Below are 13,236 nucleotides of genomic sequence, written 5' to 3'. Positions count from 1 at the left end.
GGGATTCCTTCTTGCTTACTAGCTGATCCAACTTCCCATCTAATGATGTGGAACCACATGACCCCACAGCGCCTTCATGGTCTCAAAGCTGCTCACCAGTGAGCTCTGCCTGACAGTGTAACAATTTATTACACTAATAATGCTAACTGGTGGGCTTGCAAAGAAGGCAGGGATAGTTCCTATTTGTAGTAACTTAGATCAAACATTATGGTTTGAAATACAGTATTTTGTGTATAAGGGTGACAGTGGAGATTACCCCCACCATCCCGACTACCATCTATTAAATTTAGAGATGACCCCCAGCAATGTGGTCATCAATTTATATTGAAAGGAACTGCCTTAATTCATGTTCATTACAGTGTACAGAAAGTTTGGTGGACAGTCACTGCTGAATTTGACGGCCATTCACCAAACTTTTTAAAAGTTTTCCTTTTTCAGAAACTCATTCCCAAAGCAGAAGATTATTCATGAAAAATAAGAAACTAAGAACACCCCCCACAAACTCTGGGGGTGATTATTTTCTTTTCGGTCCCTGACCTCCAGGATTATCCTGTCAGTGGTAGCTAAAAAAGACATTGCACTATTCCCCCTCAATAGGGTGACTGGTGTAATGTCCTCCCTACTCCCTCGGACCACTGGAGGAAGTATTCCATCAACGAAGTTAACAGAGGCTCTATCAACAGAAAACGTAAGGTTTGCCCATCTCTAAATGAGTCCGGCAGACGAGGGTTTGGAGGATGGGTGCTCTGCTACTTTTGCGATCGAGTACCCTGTCTGCCGAACTCTGAATCAGGCCCTTGGGCCTCACAAAAAAACTGTCCCAAACAGGAAACGTCATGTGTGATTTGGGGAGTTATAACCACGGAAGTCTATTATATCACAAACATTAGAAACATGAAGTCATAAATGAATGACCATCCATAATCTGTTCCTCTACTAAATTCACAGACGTTGGATAAACAGGTGGATTTAGTATGCTGGGAGAGTAAAATGGACTGTGGATTTTGACTTATTTATTCCCATTCAGGGGTTAAAGGTGGAATGTTGGACAAGGAATAGAAGATGGATCTGGAATATCCCTCACCTTCACAATAGCAAGTGCATGACTCCAGTTTTCCTTAATGAAAGGGTAATCCACGGGCTATGACCCATCAGAGACTCGCAGGGCTGGCTTTAGCACTGGTGGCGCCAGGTGCAACAAAGTTTTTCTTCCAAACCCATTTCTCCACATGACCTCCATTTCGGATTTCTAGACTGCCACCCAAAAGGGCCCCTCACCTTTCCATAACCCCTCTCTCACATACATTTCATTTGTTTCAAAGCGCTGGTAAAGGCTAGTTTTACTAATCTACTCAGCTATCCGCAAACAATGCAGATCTGTTCTTTGCAGCAGGCATATTAACCCTCTGCGCTACTTTATGGCGAGTCAAAGCTGCCACTAGACAAAACTCAATTTCTCTTCTCTAGCAGGAACATTAATCACAAGATTTATCTTGACATTTTTATTACTGCCTAAAAGCTGGACGCACATGGAACTCTGCAGTACGTTATTGCTCAACACAGCGCCCTCCCCTCCCCATCAGGTTAGTGCCGCCCTCCAGGTCCGCGCTGCACCAGTCGCACTGCCCTAAAGCCGGCCCTGGTGACTGCCATACCCACAGCATATATCACCATCATGAGGGAAAGAGAATTTCTGAAAAAGGAGTAATATGTTTGAACTGCTCACAAAGTGCCAAAGTAATACGCAACAAAGGGATCGTGAATAATAGTATTTGGTGAAGTAAGTTGCTTAATTTGAGATTTTTTTGTAAGGTTTATCGTATTGTGATTGATTTACATGGTTTACCTGACATAAATATGTCTTTTTCATAGTTTTGGGATTAGGATTAGCTCTGCTCGTGTAGTAGGAGTAATGTATTTTTAGTTTTGGGCCCGATTCCTGAAAACATTTTTCTTACAGTTCTTGCATTCTAAATGAATATACACTTTAGCAATGTCATGCTCACGTCCTACATTAGCAATTGCATGCTCACGTCCTATTTCGATTTTGGCTGTTGTGGTTCTGGTACACAGAGCTAGGTTTGGGGGCCCTCTTCGAACAAGTATTTTTTTCATTTGCCTACTGCTATGAAAGTGGAAATTTTCCCATCTGATCATGCGAGTAGTGGGTGTAGTAAATGTCCTTTGATCTGCCAGTGTCTTTGATTGTGTGTTCATGGCTTGTAGTTTGCCACTTTGAGGAGGCACAAGCTCTTGAACCTTTGGTCTGCCCTTAGTTAACTGCATTAAACAACATTTTGCATGTGTTCGGAGACTCTTTCCAAGATGATTTCTGTGCAGCTGATTACCAAACTTATGTTTGCTTCAGTGTCAGTCAGTGGGTGGTTGTCATGGCAACAGAAGCACGGTCGTTTTTGTTGAGCTCCTACAATAGTGTGTCCTCACAGGGTTGGAGGACCTGCAATTATTTATTTTTTTGGTTCTACATTGTAAGTGATATTGCAAGATTATATACAGGTTTGAATTGTGTTTAATAGCAGGATCCTTTGGGTAAGGGCAGAAGGGTGTGATATTGCTGAATAACTCACAAATGCTGAAATAACCCTTTGACCCTTGTGTTATTTCAGTGTTGGCTCACTGATGTGAAATATTCTAGGGTTATCAAATTTACCCTTGTCTGGTCTGTGTAAAGCAGTTTTGTCAGTGTGGAAGACCATAAGAATGTAGACCACAATTGGGATTTATTTCCATTCTTATGAGCGGTCTATTTTTGTTGTTTCAGTCTAAGCAGAGACTGCTGGCTTGTATTTCATTTTTATTGGTGGAAAGTCGTCAGAAAAATGGGATGGACCCTAAAAGTACCAACACACCACTTGTACACTGCATTTCGAAAATGCTATTTCGCAACATCCTAATAATGCTAACCTTGCACATTGCATTGCACATTGATTACACTAGCCCATCACCTGCTTCTTAAAGATGCACACTAAACTGCATCATAGGAAACCTATTCCACCAAAATACACTAGTCCACAAGGCAGTTGAGCACTAACTGCCACATTGCATTGTATACTAAGGGCAGTTAGTTATCCATTTCTCTGAATCCCAGTGATCTTAACCCACCATTCTCAAAGGATCACATTGAAATACACATCATGGCTTACTAAGGGCTCCAGCCTACCACATTCTATGGACAATAACCAAACACACAGCACAACATCATAGAGTTTGAAAGTCACCACACTCCACTGAATCTGAAGGACACCACTCAGCCCCCTGGGTGCATCAAAGAGTGTAGGTGCTCTTTATCCAAGGCAGACAAACCCAACATATTACACATCATTCTAGGTGAAGTCACCCACCCCACAGTGCATTCTACCCTACGGACATTATCCCAGCACAGCAAGCTGTATTCTAAAAAACAACAACTAGGCAGAACAGGTCGCATCATAGGTAAACTAATTTATACGACTGGAATGCTTCCTACTGGCCCTTATCCAACACACTCAGTCCTATGGATTAACCCATATATACTACCAAAATGTGGATGACACACATTTGTATCTAAAAACCTCAACAATTGATGACATGACCTTTTCAGAAAACGGGCTTTCTTCATTACAAACATACTTGCAATTGAACTTCCATGCTTTTGGAAATGTTTCTACGTAGTGCCCTCATACCAAAGAGGTAAGGTACGCTATATAAATAATAAAAATGATAAAAATAATAGAAATATTAACCTGACAATGTTAATTCCCATTTAGGTTACCAAACCAGATTCCACCTGGGGAATGGTATTCAATCACCACTATTAGCTGCCTAGGATGATCTCATATCAAATATACAAACGAACACGATATGTCAGCTTTCCAATCACTTCACCTTTCTCCAGCATTTGACACAATCGTCAATGCAAATAACTATACAGACAAGGTGGAGGCGTGGCCTGGTAACATGGCGAGTTAGACGTGTATCAGTGGTGCTCCTGCCCTGAATAGCGGTCATCCTACAGAATCCTGGCGTTATGGTGACCCTCATAAAGCCTGAAAACAGCGGAAACCTCCCCTGACACGGCGGTACCTGGTGACAGCAGCCTGCAGTAGGGGACCGGTGATACGGATCGCGGCGCACCCGGGCGAATTCTGGTCCCCGTAATGGTGGCCGCCATTGGACTCTGATTGAAAAGCAGTGGTGAGGACCCACGACCCCGGGGAGTCCTGACGCGAGGAAGAATTAGGGCTCAGATCCCAGCAGGAGTGGGGACGACCCGTGGGAAGAAGGTGACCGAGGTTGGGGGCCGGCGGACAGGTCTCCACGGACTGGAGGAAGAGGCTAAGGGGGCCCGCGGCACTGGGGCCTACCTCCGTGTTGTGGGCCGCGATGGCCGGGACAGGCGGCTGAGCCCTAGTTTGGAAAACTCCGGGTGGCGCTGAGAGTCGGGCATCGGGTGAGAGCGGAGGAGCCCCCTGGGCCTCGGTGAGTCTGGCTGCACGACGGCGCCTACAGTACAGCCCCCGGTGAGGGAGAAAAACAGCACAAGAGGGAGGAGGCGGGACCTCACGGGCCGGGGAGGACATCTACGCGAGGTCGCAGCGTTGCGGCCTGCCTGGTAATTGGCCTGAAGACCACGTAGGAACTGCCTGGGGGCCCGGCTGTGGGCCTCAAATGTCTGGGGGCTGTATCTCGAGCCCGGCTGCGGAGGAGCGCTGCCCACACGTGCCCAGTGAAAGACTTGTCCCCCGGAAGCCTGGCATTACTGAAACGTGAGGCCGGAGATAGGCCCGGATAGAGGCGGAAGAGGCCAGGTGAGGCCTACCTCCACTCCAGCGGGGGAATGGGAAGCAAGATTTGACGAAGGCGTGAGGGCTGGGCAGTGTTGCACAGTGCTGGAGGCTGGGGGTTGTACCCCAGGAGGTGAGGTGAGGGGTCCCCCCCTTTGAGTTGCGTGTACGGGGTTCAGACTCACGAGGGTACTCCACTAGACCAGCCCGGCCTGGCTGGAGAACAGAGGCGGAAGGCCTGGTAATTGCTCCGAGCGGCGGACGGGTGGCCTGCTTGGCGTAGACGACACTGAATCCCCAGTGGGGAGGTGGACTGTTGGAGGGAACCCCTTCCCTGGTTCGTTTGGATGGAGGGGCCACTGCGTCATCCCTTAAGATGGCCTCGCGGACGATGGGGAAGGACCGTCCCCTGAGAGGCACCCAGACGAATAAAATTGTACAATACACGGTCCCGGGCCAACAGCGACGGATCGCCTTGGTGTGGACATGGAGCAGGGGGCCCACACACGAGATAAAGCAAATATATTGGCAGCGATTCGAGACTCCAGGGTGGCATTAGAAACAAAAATGGATGGGATGGCCATTGACATTAATCACCTACGCCTGGATCTCAGGAAGGTGGCAGACAGGGTCACCACTACGGAGGGAGACCTGAGTACTCTGCAGTCAGAGGTCAGACAGCTGTGGGAGACGGTGACGGCACTCCAGGACCATACGGCCCGATTGGAGGACAGGGCGGAAGACGCCGAAGGATGCTCTAGGTGGAACAATCTCCGCTTTTTTGGATTTCCTGAAAAGGCGGAGGGGCCGGCAGCAGACCTCTTTCTGGAAGACTGGATTGGCAGAGCGTTCCCCCATCTGAGGCTATCCAAGATGTTTGCGGTGGAAAGGGCACATAGATCGCTGGGGCCACCGCCAAAACCAGGATCCCCGCCAAGAGCCTTGATTGCCCGGATGTTCAACTTTAGGGACCGGGACATGATTTTACAGCATATTCGTGCCAAAGGCCCACCTCGATTTGAAGGCCAAGACATTCACATCTACCCCGACTATACAAAAAAAGTGCAAGACCTGCAGAACGACTTCCTGAGTGTTAAACGACGGATGCGTAGCCATAATATTAAATATAGCCTGATGTTCCCAGCTAGGCTCCGAGTGCAGTACGCAGACAAAGTCCACTTCTTTGGTACCCCGTCGGAGGCAGCAGATTGGATTGATTCGCTGGGACTGGCCGGCCCGGACCAAAACCAGGGATGGCAGGAGCAGAGACGCTGGAGCAATCGACAGAGGAACCAGTAACGCCGTGAAGAAGGACGACAGCGGCGGGACTGAGATCGGGCAGACGAGGGACGTATCGTGGTGGGACCGGATGGCACGCTCCTTACGGAGAGAGAGGTGATCCCGACGCAGAACCAGTTCTCCCCACTCTGTCTGGTGCAGGAAACACAGTCGGATATGGAGGGCGCCACCGGCCCGGATGTGGTAGGCACTGGAAACAAGTGAGGGAGGGCCCTGATGCTGTGATTGAGTGATGGACCACCATAGACACTGTGAGTACCGGGTTTGGCCCGCTGGGCACTTGACTTTACTGTGAGACGCTGGTGCACGGGCATTGAGCCCTCTAGACTTGAGGGGGGGGGTTTGATAAATGTTGGAGGAGGGTACACTATTTCGCCTACACACTGGTTAGGTTCGCCGGCTGTGGAGTGCAGAGGCGGCCTGGCTAGACATTGGTCGGGCGGGGCTGCACGGTGCCAGGCAGTCGGCTGATTCACAGAGTCAAAGGAGGGAGGGAGGTTTCAAAGGACTTGGGTGGGTAATTGGGGTTGTAATTGTTCTTTCAAGTTGAGAGGGGTATTCTGGGGGGTGGGTGGAGCTTTGGGGCGGGGTTCAGAGTCCTCAAACCAGGACTGGTTGTGAGAATGACGGGCTACCGCCTGTGGGTGGGGGGAGTTGGGGTTTCCAGTTGGGGGTTTGTTGGGGTTGCTGCCGGGTCTGGTCTATGTTGGCACACAGGGGATCAAAGACTTACTCCTCAGGCAGGGGCAAGCTATGATACTAATGGGGGGTCTGCGCTAGGCCTGGGCTAAAAATCCGTTCCGCTCGCGGAAATTGCGATAATTTGACATTTTCGCGTTCCGCGGAGAGCGCGAAAATTTCAAATTTTCCGCAATCCGCATTGTACCGGAAATTTTTTGCTTGCTTGCGCTGTAAAATAATACATTCTCGCGTGCGCGCGATCACCTTACCTGAATCCCCGCGTTCGCCGACAAGTTTTCCCGATCCGGTTGTGTTCTCCATGAGATGTTGGATTGTTGGTAGCCATTTGCGCTGTCTCACGACAGTTCGCGCCTGCAGTAACGTCATTCGTCGCACGATCACGTCTTTCTTCTCGCGATCATGCACCGCGAGACAAGTGAAAACAAGATGGCCGCGCCCGCGAGCAACCGCATGGGTAAGTTGGCGAGCCGCGACCACGCAGAAAATACCGCGATCGGGCGGGAAAAAAACTTCCGCATCTTCGCGATATTTCCGCGTGTTTGCGGAGATTTTTTACATTTTCGTGATAATTTGCGAAAGTGAATTTCGCAAATTCCGCCCACCCCTTGTCTGTGCACCACAGGCGAGGGACTGGGATACCGACAACTGTTCACTCATGACAGGGTATAACCAGAATTACAAACTGATTACTTGGAACGTTCGGGGGCTCAATAACAGGGTGAAACGGATCCGGGTGGCATCATACCTAAGGCGCTATGGGGTCAGTATAGCTCTACTTCAGGAAACCCACCTATGGGGAGACTGTCCTAAATTCGTCCAACGCAGGTGGAGGGGTCCGTTTTTTGCTACATCCTACTCGGGGTTTGCCCGGGGAGCGCTAATATGGGTGGCACCAGGAGTCCCCTTTCAGGCTCTGCATGTTAAACAGGATCCTGACGGGAGGTATGTGGTGGTGGAGGGGACCCTAGATGGGTGCAGTATCTGCCTGGTGAATGTTTATGCCCCGTATAGTGACGATGGTGGGTTTTTAAGCCGAGTACTGGGACTGTTGGATCTGGACCCTGATACAGAATTGGTGGTGGCAGGGGACTTTAATTGTGCCCTGGATGGGGAGCTCGACAGGATACCAAGCCTCGTGTCAGAGAAGCGATGAGCCAAATGCTTCTTAATTATGGCCTACTGGACGTGTGGCGCCACCATAACCCTAGTCGTAGAGTGTACTTGTGCCACACACCTGCTGCCAATACCTTTAGCAGATTGGACTACTTCTTCATTCAAAACACGGCGATCTATCGGGTAAAAGAGATGCAATACCTAGCCCGCTATCTGTCGGATCATTCCCCGCTCCTGATTGCTTACTCGCTGGCCCGACCGAGATCTAAGGTACCACTATGGAGGCTCAATATTGAAGCCTTAGGCGACCCGATTTATAAAGACGCCATATCGACTGGGCTGAATGAGTATATGGAGCTCAACTGGGGCTCCGCTAGCACCAGGGCGACCGAGTGGGATGCAATGAAAGTGGTGGTTCGGGGGATATATCGGTCCACGGAGGTAGGGGTCAAAAAAGTATTGGAGCGTGACCTGCGGCGGCAGGAGGAACGATTAGACGTTGGAAAAGGAACTTCCCACGAATAGTAAGAGGTCGGCTGAAGGGGACGACGTGTGGCGGCGGATAGGAGACTTATGGGACTCGCTAAGCAAATATGCTAGAACTACGATTAGGCGTCAATGGTACACGGAAGGGGATAAGGCAGGGTGGCTGCTGGCGCGCCTGATTCGGGCAGAGACTCAGCCTCACCCAATCTTGGCACTTAAAAACGACCTGGGGCAGATGTTGTATGCGCAACATGAAATAAATAACGTATTTGTGGCTCACTTACGTAAAATATACTCTGAGACACAGTCTCCCTCGGCCCTTGAGGCGGTGGGGGCCTATCTGGTTGAGGTGGAACTGCCCAGTGTACACGCGGACAGTCAGGAAGCCCTGGGGGGCCCCTTTAGTGGGGAAGAACTACGGGCAGCTATCACCACCTAAAGACTGCAAAGTCCCCGGTAATGGACGGCATACCCGCCGAGCTCTATAAAGAGTGAGGTGGACTGCTGGTCCCCAAACTACTAGAGATCACAGTGGAGGCCGAGGAACGTGGTACGCTCCCAGACTCCATGCGGGAAGCATTGATTGTGCTGATCCCCAAACCTGGGAAGGACCCCCTCCTCCCCGGCTCCTATAGGCCCATCTCTATGCTGAATGTTGATCTTAAAATTATTAGTCAGGTGTTGGCGTCTAGGCTCCTCCCTTATCTTCAGCATCCATGATGACCAGTCCGGCATTATACCGGGCAGAAATACATTGCGGAATATCCGTCGCCTGGCGCACATTATGCAATCTGTGGAAGGACGGACCCAACAGAGCACCTTGGTGTTCCTTGATATTGAACAGGCATTCGATTCAATCAGGTGGGATTACCTTTGGCAGGTTCTGCTTAAAATGGGCTTGGGGGAGGGGTTTGTAAACTGGATTAAGTTACTATATGCTCGGCCGATGGCACGGGTCCGTACAGGTTGGTACGTGTCGGACGCATTTACTACAGCAAGGGGAACGCGGCAGGGGTGCCCGCTTTCCCCATTGCTATTTGCCCTGGCAATGGAGCCTTTGGCGTGTCATCTGCGCAGGATACTTGTAGGACAGGGCGTGCGGGTGGGGAATTCGGAGCATGTGGTATCACTGTATGCCGACGACGCGTTAATATACCTGAGTCGACCGACCCAATCACTGCCAACATTGCTAACAGCGTTGGCCCAATCCGCTGAAGCCTCCGGGCTTTACATTAACAGACCAAAGTCACAGCTTTACACGATTGACACAGAGATCAATTGGGGGGAGGACCAACGACCGGTGCTGGAACTTCCATGGGCGGAGGACACGGTCCGATACCTAGGGATATGGGTCGATAGGTCCGAGGCGGGGTTTTATCAGCGCAATATGGGGAGGATAATCCGTGGGTTGCAGGGTAGTATTACCTTTTGGAACTCTCTTAACCTCTGCCTGATGGGTAAGATTGCACTCATAAAGATGGTAGTCCTGCCCCGATGTCTCTATACCATGAAGGCTCCTTCTTTGAAATTCCACACCGGGTATTCCGGGAACTTGATTCACTGCTGGTCCAACTATTATGGGATGGGAAGCGATGCAGGGTTAGTTTAGAAGTCCTGAAACGTAGTTGGGGTAAAGGGGGTTTGGCGATCCCAGACTTGGAACTTTACTACTTTGCATCGCAATTGCAACATGCCATAGCCTGGTTGGACGCGGATCCCTCTTGGGAGAGGTCCCTGCTGGCAGGTACGTACGGGGACCGACAGCTCGGGGCATTGTTGTGGCGGGCCGGGGGGCTTGCGGCGCCCTGTCCGCCTCTGGTGCGGCTTGGGGCTGCAATTTGGAATCGAGTGGTTCGTAAAATCATTCAGGACAGACCTATTGCCCCGGAGGCGGACCTCTGGCAGCTGCCGCCCTTTGCTCAGATTGACCAGGTAATGTCGACAGAGGCATGGCAGACGGGTGGCTGCCTGATGTTGTCAGACCTTTACCCGGACGGTAGATTTATCACTTATCAGGAGGCAGTGACTGCCTTTGAGTTGGGGGCAGGGCAGTTTCTGCAATATGCAAAAATAGCGGCAACGGCACGACAATTATGGCCTACGTTTCCGGAGGCCCAGGGGCACACCCAGACTCTGGTCACTATGATTGCCATGGCGGGGGGGGGCGAAAATGTGTTACTCACCTCTATAGGGCGTAAGGGACGATAAAAAGAACGGCCCCCTAAAAATAGAAGAAAAATGGCAGCAGGTGTGTCCACAGGAGGTTACGTCGCGAGACTGGGAAAGGATACACGAGAGTGTGTGGAAGGTGTCAGTGAGCAATCGCTTTAAGCAAATCCAGTACAACATAATACATATGACGTACCTCTCCCCTAGAAGGTTGCACACCATTGATGGCTCCAGAGACCCCCAATGCCCCAGATGTCGCTATGATCCAGCAGATTTTCTGCATATGGTTTGGACGTGCCCATCGATCCAGACGTATTGGGGGGTTGTTCTTGGTGATCTGACCCGGATAACCGGATGGACTATTGCATTGGATCCCCACGCATGTCTACTAGGCTTGATTCCGCTGGACCCGAAACGCAAGATAAGCAGGCGGTTCCTGATCCTGGGGCTAGTTATAGCCAAGAGGCGTATAGCAATTCACTGGTTAACACAGCAAGGACCGCAATTGGCAAAATGGAGGTCAGATTTACGGGAGTGGGCCCTAGCCGAGGAGGGGCACATACGGAGCACCAGGAGGGATGCCAAACTGCCTGAGGTGTTACTGGCATGGGAAGCAATGATGCAGGAGATAGCGGGACAGGCCTCCCAAGTCACCATATCCAGTGCAGCTGAGATGTCCTTCGGAGAGGGGGGGACCCCAGGACAGGGGAGGGAGACAGAAGGCGGCCCCCCATGAGTACTTCGATACATGGATCTCGAGTTACATTGACCCGGCAGAGGGGGGGGAGGGCATGAAGGGGGGGATGTTGGGATGGGGGGAGGGGATGGGAGGCGGGAGGGGGAATTTCCTACAGTTGGATTTGATAATGCATATCAAACGAGACACCGGAAGATAATGTTGAAGATAATGGACTTTCCACGGTGGTGAACTCAGACATTGTTGTTCTCAGTTATTTTTAATGTGCGGTTCCTCGCCTCAGCAGTGGTGGACGAAATGTAGAATTGTTGGTTTGGAGGTGAGCGGTCGGGTTGGAGAAAACCTAATAACGAAATTAATTTAAAAAAATAAAAAAAAATACCACACATGAAATGGGCAGGAGCAATGGCGGTGCTACGGATACTGCAACAAATCAAGAACATAAAGGTTACACTTGCTGGATTAGGCCACTGGTAACTCACAGCTATTTGTCTCACTGCTTATTATTTCTGTGCTTCTTTGCTGAATCTGTCGGTATTGATATGTTATGATGTATACTAATGACGGCGGAAGTTGTAATATTAAGAAAACCAATCAAATATGTTAAAAAAAAAAAACTATACAGACAAGGGGAACTTGGAATACATGAAACCAGTCTGTGTAGGATCCATTTGTATCTTGCAAAAATATATAAAAAATCCCCCTGTGCCCTTCAAATATTCTCTTACTAAGGCGAAAGGCGGTGTTCCACAAGGTTCCATAGTGGCACGTCTGCTGCTACAACTGCACCAATCATCCTGAAATTGGAAAAACCATCAGATGTAAACTCATGTGCCATCTGGCCTCTACCTATTAGCCTCTGGGCACAGAGTTATTCATGGCACTAGTCCAGCTTTTCTGCAGCACAACCTTTACACATCTCATCATAAAAGTAACCTCAAATGAAAAAGGCAACTGTTTTGGCTATGTCCTGGTTTAGGTTGGGCCGGCGCTTAGTTTGAGCTGATGGTTACTAACGGGGGCTTCCGGAACTTATTTTTGGGGACCAGCACTTATTTTTCTGCTTCAGAGGGAGGTAAAAACAGTCAGAAAGACGAAGGAAGATAAAGCTGTCACAATCCAGGGACCAGCAGGAATGAGATATGGGTCAAGGAGTGTCTGGTGAGGGGCGTAACAAACGCCCCCGCGGTGTAGAGGCCCCCAGGCTTGCCCAAACTGGAGGGTGGCCCCTCAGCCCTTACTGATGTGAGTGTGAGGGGCCCCTTCATCATATCTTGCAGGGGGGCCCACTCACGTTTTGTTACTCCACTGTGTCTGGTAGTGGATCAAAGAGGCATGAGGTGGATTCAAGACTACCGGCCTTGAAATTCTGCTCACCAACGTTTAGTAGCATCTGTTGCGGGCTTCTGAGAAGAGCTTCAGGCAGTGGCACTCTTTCTTTTACAAACTAAGCACTGGGTGGGGCCTCCTTTTTGATACAGACTGACAAGCTTTTGGAACTGTTCCTTTCCTAAATAAAACAGTTTTCTTCAAAACTAGACAAAAGAGCTACAACGTCCCCGATGTTCTCCTTCGCTATGGAATTCTCTTTAAAACCGTTGGCAAACCTAGAACTTGCCATAAAAGGCTCTATGAACACACCAGCACTTAACGATTGAACCATAAGCTCCATGCCTGTCACAAGAAGTATGTATTCCAAGCAAATGGAAAACTGGGCATAAAAGCAATGCCTGCTGCAAGAGATGTTTATTAAGTAGGCAATGCCTAGCAATCTGACTCATTTCTGCATCACATATATGCTTAAGCATAGAGCTAAGCTCAGAGTAACAAGCGTAGTGCTTCCTTTGGCCACCATGAATGACACCTGACTCAGTACAGAGGTCACACTATAAACCTACACTCAACCAACCATTCACACATGCTAAACTTTTGGTGAACCAACAAGACATGCACACTGAGATTAATTGAGAAGAACGTTATGGGCAG

This window comes from Triturus cristatus, chromosome 2_1 (genome assembly GCF_964204655.1).
Source record: "Triturus cristatus chromosome 2_1, aTriCri1.1, whole genome shotgun sequence".
Taxonomy (NCBI): Eukaryota; Metazoa; Chordata; class Amphibia; order Caudata; family Salamandridae; genus Triturus; species Triturus cristatus.
This window is presented reverse-complemented; position numbering follows the sequence as displayed.